Source organism: Dendrobates tinctorius, unplaced genomic scaffold, assembly GCF_039654945.1.
Source record: "Dendrobates tinctorius isolate UK_male_01 unplaced genomic scaffold, ASM3965494v1 ptg000226l, whole genome shotgun sequence".
Lineage (NCBI taxonomy): Eukaryota > Metazoa > Chordata > Amphibia > Anura > Dendrobatidae > Dendrobates > Dendrobates tinctorius.
In genome coordinates, this window is record NW_027361893.1 from 6,987,151 (window position 1) to 7,000,934 (window position 13,784).

Below are 13,784 nucleotides of genomic sequence, written 5' to 3' on the forward strand. Positions count from 1 at the left end.
AAGACTGAGCACAAGACCTTCACAGCTGTCTATACATCATAGGGGAGATCTCATGACACCTTCTCTCCATCTACCTGATGATCCTGAGGAGCATGGGGATCTTCTTGTTTACAGTCCTGTGGAAGAAGAGGATGGGGACATCTCTCTGGTGTTGTCATCTTACTGGATAGATCTGGAGGAAACACATACAGAGACTGAATTCATTCTTTACATACAGATAATTATAGGCCGTGTGTATTTAGTCCTGTATATTACCTGGTGATGTGAGGGGCTGGGGAACCTCCATCATGACGTCCTTGTACAGATCTTTGTGTCCTTCTAAATACTCCCACTCCTCCATGGAGAAATAGATGGCGACATCCTGACACCTTATAGGAACCTGACACATACAATGATACCGTCATCCCCCCGATCTCTTCATAGTGTTACTGTATAATATCCCAGCATTCCCAGCAGTGTCACCTCTCCAGTCAGCAACTCAATCATCTTGTAGGTGAGTTCTAGGATCTTCTGGTCATCAGTGTCCTCATGTAACAGGGGGTGAGGTGGAGGCCCCTTGACTGAGCTCAGGGATCTTCCCCATCCTTCAGACATGGGGTCCTGACAGCACTCACTAGAGGTCTTCTTCACTACTGTGTAATTCTGCTTATGGAGAGACATATTAATAATTCTCAGTACAGACATTTCCAGAGTCCTCACCTCTCCAGTTCTGTCCATCTGTTTTTCCCATAGATAAGAATGTTGTAATGTGATGGCATCAGAATATCTCACCTCTCCAGTAAGCTGGAAGAGGATCTCTAGGGTTAGATGTAACATTTTCTCTGCCATCTTTTCTCTGTCCATATCCATCCTTGATGGGTAAATCAGGAAAATTCTCTTTTGTTGAAGATCTTCAATGAGAGAATCCGATATTGTAGAGACCTGAATGAGAAGAAGATGAGCCGATGTCACATCATAAAAATCCTGTGTAATAATACAATTGCTGGATATAATAAGGGAAACATATGAGATTCATTATTTTACAGAATTTAGTTTTCTTCTTGATATCTACTAAATACTAACTAACTACTTCATGATGAGGACAAAATCTTCATCTTCTACTATGGCTCTTGAAACATATTTGGCCAGAGTCCGTCACTGACTCCATCACCACCGGCCGTCTATATGAATGTTTCCCCTCTTTCCCGCACTGTAATCTTATAACACGTTAGATCTCATGTCTGATTCAAACACAGAAGTTTGAGGCTTTTATAAAAGGTTTTTTGTTTGCACAAAACACCATGGAAATTATCTGATCCCAAAGTCTTCAAACTTAACATTTCTAAGACGGCAGTCCATTACAATGAAGTCAAGCAGAAGACATTGGGGACAACAAAGCTACAGATCGGCAGAGGGCAGAAACGAATCTCCACTAACTGGGATGACCGTCATCTTATTCGAATGTTACTCAGAAACCGCAGGATGACATCAAGTGAGCTACAAAAGGAATGGCAAATGGCAGCTGGGGTGAAGTGCATGGCAAGAACAGTTTGTAACAGGCTCCTAGAGGCAGGGCTCAAGTCACGTGAAGCTAGAAAAAAAATCCTTTCATCAATGAGAAGCAAATTAGAGACAAGCTGAAGATTGCCAAAGATCTTAAGGATTGGACCATAGAGGACTGGAGTAAGGTAATCTTCTCTGATGAGTCTAATTTTCAGCTTTGCCCAACACCTGGTCATCTAATGGTTAGATGGAGACCTGGAGAGGCATACAAGCCACAGTATCCAGCACCGACTGTGAAATTTGGTGGAGGATCGGTGATAATCTGGGGATGCTTCAGCAAGGCTGGAATTGGGCAGGTTAATATTTGCGAAGGACGTATGAATCAAGCCGCATACAAGGTTATCCTGGAAAAACAGTTGATTCCTTCTGCTCAGATAATGTTCCCCAACTCTGAGGACAGTTTTTTTCCAGCAGGACAATGTGTTATTGTCACGTCCGCCATGTCTGTTTTGCCTCATGAACCCCTGGAGCGGTGTGCATGCACACCTTGTGTCTGCTATACTGCTTGTTCCCTAGAGCAGTGTGCACACTCACCTCATGTCTGCTGAGCTACAGGATGCCTGTGTTTCTGCTTTGCCTTCTGTGACCTTCTCGTCATGTCTAGAATCCCTGATCATGTGTCTTTCCAAGGATCCTGCACTGTCTGGTTCTGCAGTCATCTCTTCATGTCTGAAACTCTGATCATGTAACCTTTCCAAGGATCCTGCACTGTCTGGTTCTGCAATCACCTCGTCATGTCTGAAACTCTGATCATGTGACCTTTCCTAGGATCCTGCACTGTCTGGCTCTGCAATCATCTCCTCATATCTGAAACCCTGATCATGTGACCACGCTCTGTGATCCTGGAGCATCTGAACTGGAAGTGCTACCCTGGTCCTGACGCGGAAGAGGAGGTGCTATGCCCTATATTAGACCGCCCCTTCCTATGCTCAGGGCCTGATTATTGTGTTGCTTCCCTGCATGGCTCTTGGTCTGTGGGGTTGCACCCTCTATTCTGTGCCCTTGCACTTTGCTCTGTAGTGCGTCTCTGCACACGCTCCGTGCTCGTATTCCGCCTCTTGTCTTGTGCCATGTCTTGTGTTGTCTCTCGTGCCATGTTTGTCTTTGCCTTGCTTTGCCTTGTAGTACTTCCACTGTTTTCTGCCTTAACCTGTTTTGCTATGTCTCGCCTTAGCTATTCTTTGACTTGTAGTCCTTCTTCTGTTCTCTGCCTTGCCTGTTTTGCCATGTCTGGTCTTTGCTATTCTGAGCCTTGTAGTACTTTTCATGTTCTCGCTTCTGCCTGGTTTTCCAAACTCTGTCCTATGGTGCTCTCTTGCACATTTCCTAGTCTAGTCCCAAGGTCTTCCCTTGGCCTGGCTCTGGGCTTCTGCCTATGCTCCGCTGCTAGACTCTGTCCGCGCTCTGACCTGGCTCTGTTTCTGCCTATGTTCTGCTCTGTGTTCCTTGCCTTGTTCCTTGCCTTGTTATTTGCCTTGTCCTTGCTTAGAACCCTGGCGTGGCTCCTAGTACGCACCCTGCTTTGAACCCTGGCGTGGCTCCTAGCACGCACCCTTCCCTGAACCTGGCGTGGCTCCTAGCATGAAGGTTCCTTTGCCCACCTCCTGTGCCAAGGTTGTGCCTCGTGCTGGCGTTACAGCCGTGTGCACTGGTCAGTGAGGTGTGCGTCCCGCGTGGCTCCTAGCACGCGTCCTGCTCTGAACCCTGGCGTGGCTCCTAGCATGCACCCTGCCTTGAACCCTGGCGTGGCTCCTAGCACGCACCCTGCCTTGAACCCTGACCTTGGCGTGTCTCTACACACGCACTCTGTCTTCCACCTTGTGCTTTGGCGTGTCTCCACACACACACTCTGTCTTGTATCTTGTGTCTTGGCGTGTCTCTATACACGCACTCTGTCTCGTACCTTGTGCTTTGGCGTGTCTCTACACATGCACCCTGTCTCGTTTTGAGAACCCTGGCGTGTCCCCTACACACACACCTTGCCTTGCACCTTGCCTTGAACCCTGGCGTGTCCCCTACACCTACACATGCACCTTGCCTTGCACCTAGCCTTGGACCTTGGTGTGTTCCCTAACCGCACCATGCCTGGATATCTGTCATCAGACACTTGCCCACAGTGTTTCCCTGAGCCGGCCGTCTGGTCCCAGCAGTCGTGGTGGCTCACCCCCTTGGTCTTGCCCCTGACACTCCCTGTATAGGGGGTGGATTCTCACAAGATCAGCTCGCCCTCGGTGGGTGGGTGCCACGACCCAGAGGGTCCACTCAAAAAAAAGGGCTCAGCTGGAGCTGAGCCCGTCACAGTCATGCAACAATAGCTAGGTCAATCAATGTGTGGATGAAGGATCACCACATCAAAACCCTGTCATGGCCAGCCCAATCTCCAGACCTGAACCCCATTGAAAACCTCTGGAATGTAATCAAGAGGAAGATGGACAGTGATAAGCATCAAATAAAAAACTGCTTAAATATTTGCACCAGGAGTGGCATAAGGTCACCTAAAAGCAGTGTGAAAGACTGGTGGAAAGCAGCCAAGACGCATGAAAGCTGTGATTAAAAATAATGGTTGTTTTCACAAAATATTGATTTCTGAACTCTTCCTGAGTTAAAAATTAGTATTGTTGTTTCTAAATGATTATGAACCTGTTTTATTTTAGGTCTGCAAGCACTGCATTTTTTTCTTCTTTTGATCATTTCTCATTTTCTGAAAATAAACACAAAATGTATTGCTTGGAAATTCGGAGACATGTTGTCAGTAGTTTATAGAGTGAAAGAGCAATTTACATCTTACACAAAAATATACCTTTAAAGAGGAAAATCAGACAAACTGAAAATTTTGCAGTGGCCTTTGAATTTTTGCCAGAGCTGTAATATGAAAAAAATATATATAATAAAATATATAGAGAAAAAGAATACAGCAGCACATGTACATGAATCTAGGCCATGTGAAACACAGAAAAACATTAAAACCATTCAATTTAGATAATAATCCTCAAAAATATTTTTTTAAAAAAATTTTTTTTACTTACAGTAAGATGAAAATGAAGGTTCTTAGTGCACAAATTGGCCAATTTATGTAAGCCCATCAACCACGGCAAAGTGACCTCCCCCTGATGGATCCCTACTTTTTTTTTCGTGTATAAGCTGACCCATGTATAAGCCGACCCCCCTAATTTTGCCACAAAAAAACTGGGAAAACTTATTGACTTAAAACTTATTGACCAGCAGCTACTGGCAAATTTCAAAAATAAAAATAGATACCAATAAAAGTAAAATTAATTGAGACATCAGTAGGTTAAATGTTTTTGAATATCCATATTGAATCAGGAGCCCCATATAATGCTCCATACAGTTCATGATGGGCCCCATAAGATGCTCCATACAAAATACACCCCATATAATGCTGCACAAAGGTAAATAATGCCCCCATAAGATGCTCCATAGAATAATATGCCCCATATAATGCTCCATAAAGGTTATGGCCCCATATGTTCCATAGAATATGTCCCCATTAGATGCTCCATAGATTATGCCCCCGTAAGATGCTCCATAGATTATTCCCCCATAAAATGCTCCATAGATTATGCCCCTATAAGATGCTCCATAGATTATGCCATCATATGCTGCTCCATAGAATATGCCCCCATATGCTGCTCCATAGAATATGCCCCCATATGCTGCTCCATAGACTATGCCCCCATATGCTGCTCCATAGACTATGCCCCCATATGCTGCCCCACAGAATATGCCCCCATATGCTGCTCCATAGAATATGCCCCCATATGCTGCTCCATAGACTATGCCCCCATATGCTGCTCCATAGACTATGCCCCCATATGCTGCCCCATAGACTATGCCACCATATGCTGCTCTGTAGAATATACCCCCATATGCTGCTCTATAGACTATGCCCCCATATACTGCTCCATAGACTATGCCCCCATATGCTGCTCCATAGACTATGCCCCCATATGCTGCTCCATAGAATATGCCCCCATATGCTGCTCCATAGAATATGCCCCCATATGCTGCTCTGTAGAAAATACCCCCATATGCTGCTCCATAGACTATGCCCCCATATGCTGCTCCATAGACTATGCCCCCATATGCTGCCCCACAGAATATGCCCCCATATGCTGCTCCAAAGGATATGCCCCCATGTGCTGCTCCATAGAATATGCCCCCATATGCTGCTCCATAGACTATGCCCCCATATGCTGCCCCATAGACTATGCCCCCATATGCTGCTCCATAGACTATGCCCCCATATGCTGCCCCACAGAATATGCCCCCATGTGCTGCTCCATAGAATATGCCCCCATGTGCTGCTCCATAGAATATGCCCCCATATGCTGCTCCATAGACTATGCCCCCATATGCTGCTCTATAGACTATGCCCCCATATGCTGCTCTGTAGAATATACCCCCATATGCTGCTCTATAGACTATGCCCCCATATGCTGCTCCATAGAATATACCCCCATATGCTGCCCCATATGCTGCCCCATAGAATATGCCCCCATATGCTGCTCCATAGAATATGCCTCCATTAGATGCTCCATATATTATGCCTCCATTAGATGCTCCATATATTATGCCTCCATTAGATGCTCCATATATTATACCCCCATATGCTGCTGCTGCAAAAAAAAATATGCCATACTCACCTCTCCTGCTTAGGACCCGGCACCCGAGATATTCACCTGTCCGGGGTGCATCGCTGCTCACCGCTGTCTGCCACATTGTCTGTCTGTGACGTTCAGGCAGCAGAGGGTGCGGCGGGCAGTAACAACGTCACCGTGCCCTCTGCTGGCTAAATATCACTGACACAGCGCAGCAGACAGCGGTGAGCAGCAATGGACCCCGGACAGGTGAATATCGCTATACTTACCCCCTCCTGGCGCGGTCTCTGCAGCCCCGCTTCTCCATGGTCTCCCTTCCTGCCTTCAGAAGTCACGTGGTACCGCTCATTACACTCATGAATATGCGCATATTCATGAGTTTAATGAGCGGTACCTCGTGACCACTGAAGGCAGGAAGTGAGAACGTGGAGAAGCGGGGGGGCTGCAGAGACCGTGCCAGGGGGGTAAGTATGATGCGTGACACCCCCCTCCCCCGCCAACCCCCCAGGTGTATGACTTGTGTATAAGCCAAGAGGGGGACTTTCAGCCCCAAAAAATGGGCTGAAAATCTCGGCTTATACACGAGTATATACGGTATATATACTGCTCAAAGAAATAAAGGGAACACAAACATCCTTTTGCAAATGTAATAAATAAATATCTAATATCTTTATATTTCATAGGTACATCTTCTTGACCACAACAGGTTACACTGCCTGTGTTGCCCATAGAAACCAATCACTAAGCATCTTTACTTTCACCAGAGCTGTTTAAAAGATGAAAGCTGAGGTGTGATTGGCTGCTATGAGCAACAGTTTTCCTTGTAGACAGTTGTGGTAACTGAGGCCTATTATTCTTATTTCTACGGTGTTATCATCCTCTGTAAAGCTGGAAATAACACAAAACCAGGGATTGAAGCTAGAGGAAGGTAATTTGCATAGTCCAGGTGACTTCTGGGAAAAGCGAAGAGTTTCACTCAGCAAGAAGATCGTTGGATACAGCCGGGACCAGCTGCTTGGAAAGCATCGCCAAACCACATGCCTTACAGCGCGCAAATTTTTGCCTCTAGGACATTATTGCAAGAAAGCTTGGCTGATTGAGTATATTACACAGGTAGGAAAAAACACAGCAGATTACGCAAGAAGGTTACACACAGTAGATTACACAAGAAGAAAGACATGCAGAAAGTCAGCAAGATCTAGGAGCAACATGGCAGATGTGACAACTACATGGTGAACTGCAACATGTGCTAGATATTCACAGATCAACCAGAAGAAGAATCCAACTTCACCTGCCCGAAGTGTAGACTACCGGCCCTTTTAGAAGAAAAGGTGCGGGGTCTGGAAGAAAGAATTGCAACTTTGAAACTCAAAAAAATGAAGCCTTCTTAGACAGAACAGAAGCATCTCTACTGGTCACAGAAGGTGAAGAAAGTGTCAGAGAACCTCCAAAAGTAGACGAGTGGAAGCATGTGACAAAAAAAGCAAGAAGACCATGGAGACATCACCAACCACACAACTGAGAAACCAATACCAAGGCCATATGGAGGATTAAGATGGCACACGTAAGGATGAGGCACAATGAAGATGGCACACCTAAGGATGAGGCACTACCAGCAAGCAACGAAGAAAAGGACAAACAGCAACACCCAGAAGTGACAACAAAAAGTACAGCCAAGAAGCGAATTAGAGTGGTATTGATGGGAGACTCACTACTGAGAGGTACAGAAGCAGCCACCTGCAGACCAGACATAACCGCAAGAGAAGTATGCTGCCTCCCAGGTGCGAAGATCAAGGATGTGACTGATAGGATACCAAAGTTCATCAGTTCCAAGGACGTCCACCCATTTCTTCAGATACATTTTGGCACCAATGACACGGCAAGGAAATACCCAACGACAATCTGCAAGGACTTTGAAGAGTTGGGGAAGAAAGTAAAGGAACTGGATGCACAGGTAGTTTTTTCTTCTATCCTTCAAGTAAACGGGTATGGCACCAGGAGATGGAACAGGATCCTTGATACGAACAACTGGCTAAGACGAAGGTGCAGACAACAAGTATTCGGATTCCTGGTCCACAGTGTGATTACCTGTACAACGGACTCCTCGCCAGAGACGGACTACATACACCTCAACAAACCTGGGAAACACACATTCGCCAGAAGACTCGCTTCATTCATCAGGAGGGCGTTAAACTAGAAGAAGCGGGGACAGGAAGAAAAACATTAGACATAAACATGAAGCCAGAAAATATACTGATGAAGGTTATGAGGTGTGGCAAAAAATACCCAAGACAACACACTTGGAAGGGAGGTAAGAAAATTTCTAAAACAATCCACAGGGAGGAGACTGGTACAAAACAAAATCCTCTAAACTGCATGCTCACAAACGCCTGAAGCCTGAGAAACAAGATGGAAGAACTAGAAGCAGAAATATCTACAGGTAACTATGACATAGTGGGAATAACCAATACATAGTTAGATGAAAGCTATGACTGGGCAGTTAACTTACAGGGTTACAGTATGTTTAGAAAGAATTGTAAAAAATCAGAGAGGAGGAGGGGCTTGTCTTTATGTAAAGTCTTGTCTAAAGCCCACTTCAACCCCTTCATGACCCATCCTATTTTGACCTTAATGACCTGGCCATTTTTACAATTCTGACCAGTGTCCATTTATGAGGTAATAACTCAGGAACGCTTCAATGGATCCTAGCGATTCTGAGATTGTTTTCTTCGTGACGTATTAGGCTTCATGTTAGTGGTAAATTTAGGTCGATAATTTTTGCGCTTATTTGTGAAAAAAAAACAAATTTGGCAGAAATTTTGAATTTTTATTCTGTTAACCCCTTAATGAGCGCCGATACGCCTTTTAACGGCGGTAATTGAGGGTACTTAAACCACAGCGCAGCAAATTCACGGCGCTGTGGAGTAAGTAAATAGCACCCCCCAGTGTTGGATGAATTGGGTCGGTTTTTACCGACCCCGCTTTTGAGATCCCCGCAAAAAAAAAGCTGAGATTTTGCATTTAATTTCTCTTTCCTCTGATGTGACCGCACATCAGAGGAGAGAGAAATACGGTACCCGATCCCCCCCGCTACCTCTCCGAGGTCCAGGGTCCCCTCCCGGTGGTCCTGCATCCCATCGGCGTCCTGCGATGGTCGCCGCCATCTTGGATCCGGAAGAAAATGGCGGGCGCATTCGCAGTGCGCCCGCCGGGAATCTGCAGGCTCCGGCTGGCAGATTCCATTCATTCATTTTGATCACTATGATAAGCGCAAGCATTGAGGGGTTTCCACTATTTACCTACTTTGGGGGTCTAAAAATTGGGGGCTAAAAAAAAAATCACTTTTGTGGAAATAAAAAATACTTTTTATTTTCACGGCTCTGCGTTATAAACTTCTGTGAAGCAATTGGGGGTTCAAAGTGCTCACCACACATCTAGATAAGCTCCTTGGGGGGGTCTAGTTTCCAAAATGGGGTCACTTGTGGGGGGTTTCCACAGTTTAGGCCCATCAGGGGCTCTGCAAACGCAACATGATGCCCGCAGACCATTCCATCAAAGTCTGCATTCCAAAATGGCACTCGTTCCCTTCCAAGCTCTCCCATGCACCCAAACAGTGGTTTACCCCTATATATGGGGTATCAGCGTACTCAGGACAAATCACACAACTGTGGGGTTATGATTTCTCCTGTTACCCTTGTAAAAATAAAAACTTGGGGGCGAAAATATTTTTGTGGAAAAAAAATGATTTTTTATTTTCACGGCTCTACGTTATAAACTTCTGTGAAGCATTTGAAGGTTCAAAGTGCTCACCACACATCTAGATAAGTTCCTTAATGGGTCTAGTTTCCAAAATGGGTTCACTTGTTGGGGGTTTCCACTGTTTAGGAACATCAGGGGCTCTCCGAACGCAACATGACATCCGATCTCAATTCCAGCCAATTCTGCGTTGAAAAAGTCAAGCGGTGCTCCTTCCCTTGCGAGCTCTGCCATGCGCTGAAAGCGTGGTTTACCCCCATATATGGGGTATCGGTGTATTCAGGAGAAATTGTACAACAAATTTTGTGGTTCGTTTTCTCTTTTAATACTTGAGAAAATAAAAAAAATTGATTCTGAAGTAAATTTTTTGCAAAAAAATGAAATGTTAATTTTTTCCTTCCACATTGCTTTAGTTCCTGTGAAAGGGTTAATAAACTTCTTGAATGTGGTTTTGAGCACCTTGAGGGGTCTAATTTTTAGAATGGTGCCACTTTTGGGTATTTTCTGTCCTCAAAATGACTTTAAATATGATGTGGTACCTAAAAAAATGGTTTTGTAAATTTTGTTGTAAAAATGAGAAATCGCTGGTCAACTTCCTAACAAAAAAATCTTGCTTCCAAAATTGTTCGGATGTAAAGTAGACATGTGGGAAATGTTATTTATTAAGAAATTTGTGTGACACATCTCTCTGATTTAAGGGCATAAAAATTTAAAGTTTTAAAATTGCAAAATTTAAAAATTTTTCGCCATATTTCTGCTTTTTTCATAAATAAACACAAGACATATCGAAGAAATTTTACCACTGTCATGAAGTAAAATATGTCACGAAAAAACAATGTCAGAATCAGCGGGATCTATTAAAGCGTTCCAGAGTTATAACCTCATAAATTGACAGTGGTCAGAACTGTAAAAATTGGCCTGGTCATTAAGCTGCAAACTTGCTCTGTCACTAAGGGGTTAAACCAGAGAGTTATGCGATACAAAATAGTTAATAAATAACATTTCTCACATGTCTACTTTACATCAGCACAAATTTGGAAACAATTTTTTTTTTATTAGGAAGTTATATGGGTTAAAAGTTGACCAGTGATTTCTCAATTTTACAACAAAATTTACAAAACCATTTTTTTTAGGGACCACCTCACATTTGAAGTCACTTTGAGGGGTTTATATGGCAGAAAATACTCAAAAGCAACACCATTCTAAAAACTGCACCCCTCAAGGTGCTCAAAACTACATTCAAGAAGATTATTAACCCTTCTTGTGCTTCACAGGAACTAAAGAAACATGTGAAGGAAAAAATGGACATTTTAATTTTTCCAACAAAAATTTTCTTTTAGCATCAATTTTTGCATTTTCACATGGGCAGCAGGATAAAATGGATCCTAAAATTTGTTGGACAATTTCTCCTAAGTACACCGACACCTCATAATTGGTCATAAACCTTTTTGGGCGCACAGCAGGGCTCAGAAGGGAAGGAGCACCATTTGACTTTTTGAATGGAAAATGTGCTGGAATATTTAGCGGTTGCCATGTCGCGTTTGGAGAGCCCCTGTGTGCCTAAACATTGGAGCTCCCCCACAAGTTACCCTATTTTGGAAACTAGACCCCCCCAAGGAACTTATCTAGATTTATAGTGAGCACTTTGAACCCCCAGGTGCTTCACAAATTCATCCGTAAAAAAAAGTACTTTTTTTTTCACAAAAAAAAGGGCCATTTGACTTTTTGAATGGAAAATTAGCTCAAATCATTAGCGGACACCATGTCACATTCAAAGAGCCCCCGTGTGCCTAAACAGTGAAAACCCCCACAAGTGACACCATTTTGGAAACTAGACCCCTTAAGGAACTTATCTAGATGTGTGGTGGTGAGCACTTTGAACCCCCAAGTGCTTCACAGAAGTTTATAATGCAGAGCAGCGAAAATAAAAAATCATTTTTTTGCTCAAAAATGATTTTTAGCCCGCTATTTTTTATTTTCACAAGGCTAACAGAAGAAATTGGACCAGAAAAGTTGTTGTGCAATTTGTCCTGAGTACACAGATACCCCATATGTGGGGGGAAATCACTGTTTCGGTGCAAGGGAGAGCTCAGAAGGAGCGCCATTTTGGAATGCAGACTTTGATGGAATGTTCTGGGGCGTCATGTTGCGTTTGCAGAGCCCCTGATGTGCCTAAACAGGAGAAACCCCCCACAAGTGACTCCATTTTGGAAACTAGACCCCCCAAGGAGCTTATCTGGATGTGTAGTGAGCACTTTTAACCCCCAAGTGCTTCACAGAAGTTTATAAATGCAGAGCCGAGAAAATAAAAAAATTGTTTTTTTTGCTCAAAAGTGATTTTTTAGCCCGCTATTTTTTATTTTCCCAAGGGTAACAGGAGAAATTGGACCCCAAAAGTTGCTGTCCAGTTTGTCCTGAGTAAGCTGGCACCCAATATGTGGAGGGGACCACTGTTTGGGCGCACGGCAGGGCTCAGAAGGGAAGGAGCGCCATTTGACTTTTTGAATGGAAAATTAGCTCCAGTCGTTAGCGGACACCATGTCGTGTTTGGAGAGCCCCTGTGTCTAAACTTTGGAGCTCCCCAAAAATGACCCCAGTTTGGAAACTAGACCCCCTAAGGAACTTATCTAGATGCATAGTGAGTACTTTGATCCCCCAGGTGCATCACAGAAGTTTATAACGTACAGTCGTGAAAATAAAAAATCATTTTTTTCCTCAAAAAAATAATTTTTTAGCCTGCAATTTTTATTTTCACAAGAGTAACAGGATAAATTGGACCCCAAAAGTTGTTGTCTAGTTTGTCCTGAGTACACTGGTACCCCATATGTGGGGGGGAACCATTGTTTGGGCATACGTCGGGGCTCGGAATGGAAGTAGTGATGTTTTGAAATGCAGACTTTGATGGAATGGTCTGCAGGCGTCGTTACGTTTGCAGAGCCCCTGATGTGCCTAAAGTAGAAACCACCCACAAGTGACCCCATTTTGGAACCTAGACCTTCCAAGTAACTTACTAGATGTCTGGTGAGCACTTTGAACCCCCAAGTGCTTGACAGAAGTTTATAATGCAGAGCCGTGCAAATAAAAAATTATTTTTTTTCCACAAAAATTTTTTTAGCAACCAATTTTTTATTTTCCCAAGGGTAGCAGGAGAAATAAGACACCCAAAGTTGTTTTGCAATTTTTTCTGAGCACGCTGATACCCCATATGTTTGGGTAAACCACTGTTTGGGCACACGTCGGGGCTTGAAAGGGAGGGAGCAACGTTTGACTTTTTGAACGCAAAATTAGCTGGAATCAATGGTGGCGCCATGTCGCGTTTGGACACCCCCTGATGTGCCTTAATAGTGGAAACCACTCAATTCTAACTCCAACCCTAACCCCAACACACCCCTTACCACAACCCTAACCCCAACACACCCCTAACTGTTATGATGAGTCACCGAAGGAGGAAAAAACAAAATACTAGCTAAGTCCAGAAAATCCAGAGAGGTTGGCAGCTATCGGATTGCAGACCCATGAACCTATCCACAACAACTAGCAGTAGCCGTGGGGGGTTCCTATGGTGCCCTAGACCCTTCGATCACAGCCGGAGAACTACATAGCCTAAAGACAGAAAGGGGAAAAACTAAACTGCCCCAGAGCAGACCCCAAAGCAATAGGCAGCCCCCAACATATAATGACGGAGAAGCAAGATGAAAACACTAACACAGATAGAAAGATAGGTTGAGCAAATGATGGGGCCCAAGCTAACTAAAATAGGACAGGATAGGAAAGCTGCTGTCTGCCATCCGCATAAACCCTATCCAAAATGTGCAAACCGACTGATAGGAAAAACAGGCCCTGAAGTCGCTAGGCTTCAAAAGACTA

At 44.1% G+C, this 13,784-nt stretch overlaps 1 pseudogene; it reads right to left on the reverse strand.

The window, feature by feature from the left end:
• The window catches only part of LOC141059267 (uncharacterized), a 176,964-nt pseudogene that overhangs the window by 127,460 nt on the left and 35,720 nt on the right, over nucleotides 1-13,784 (reverse strand).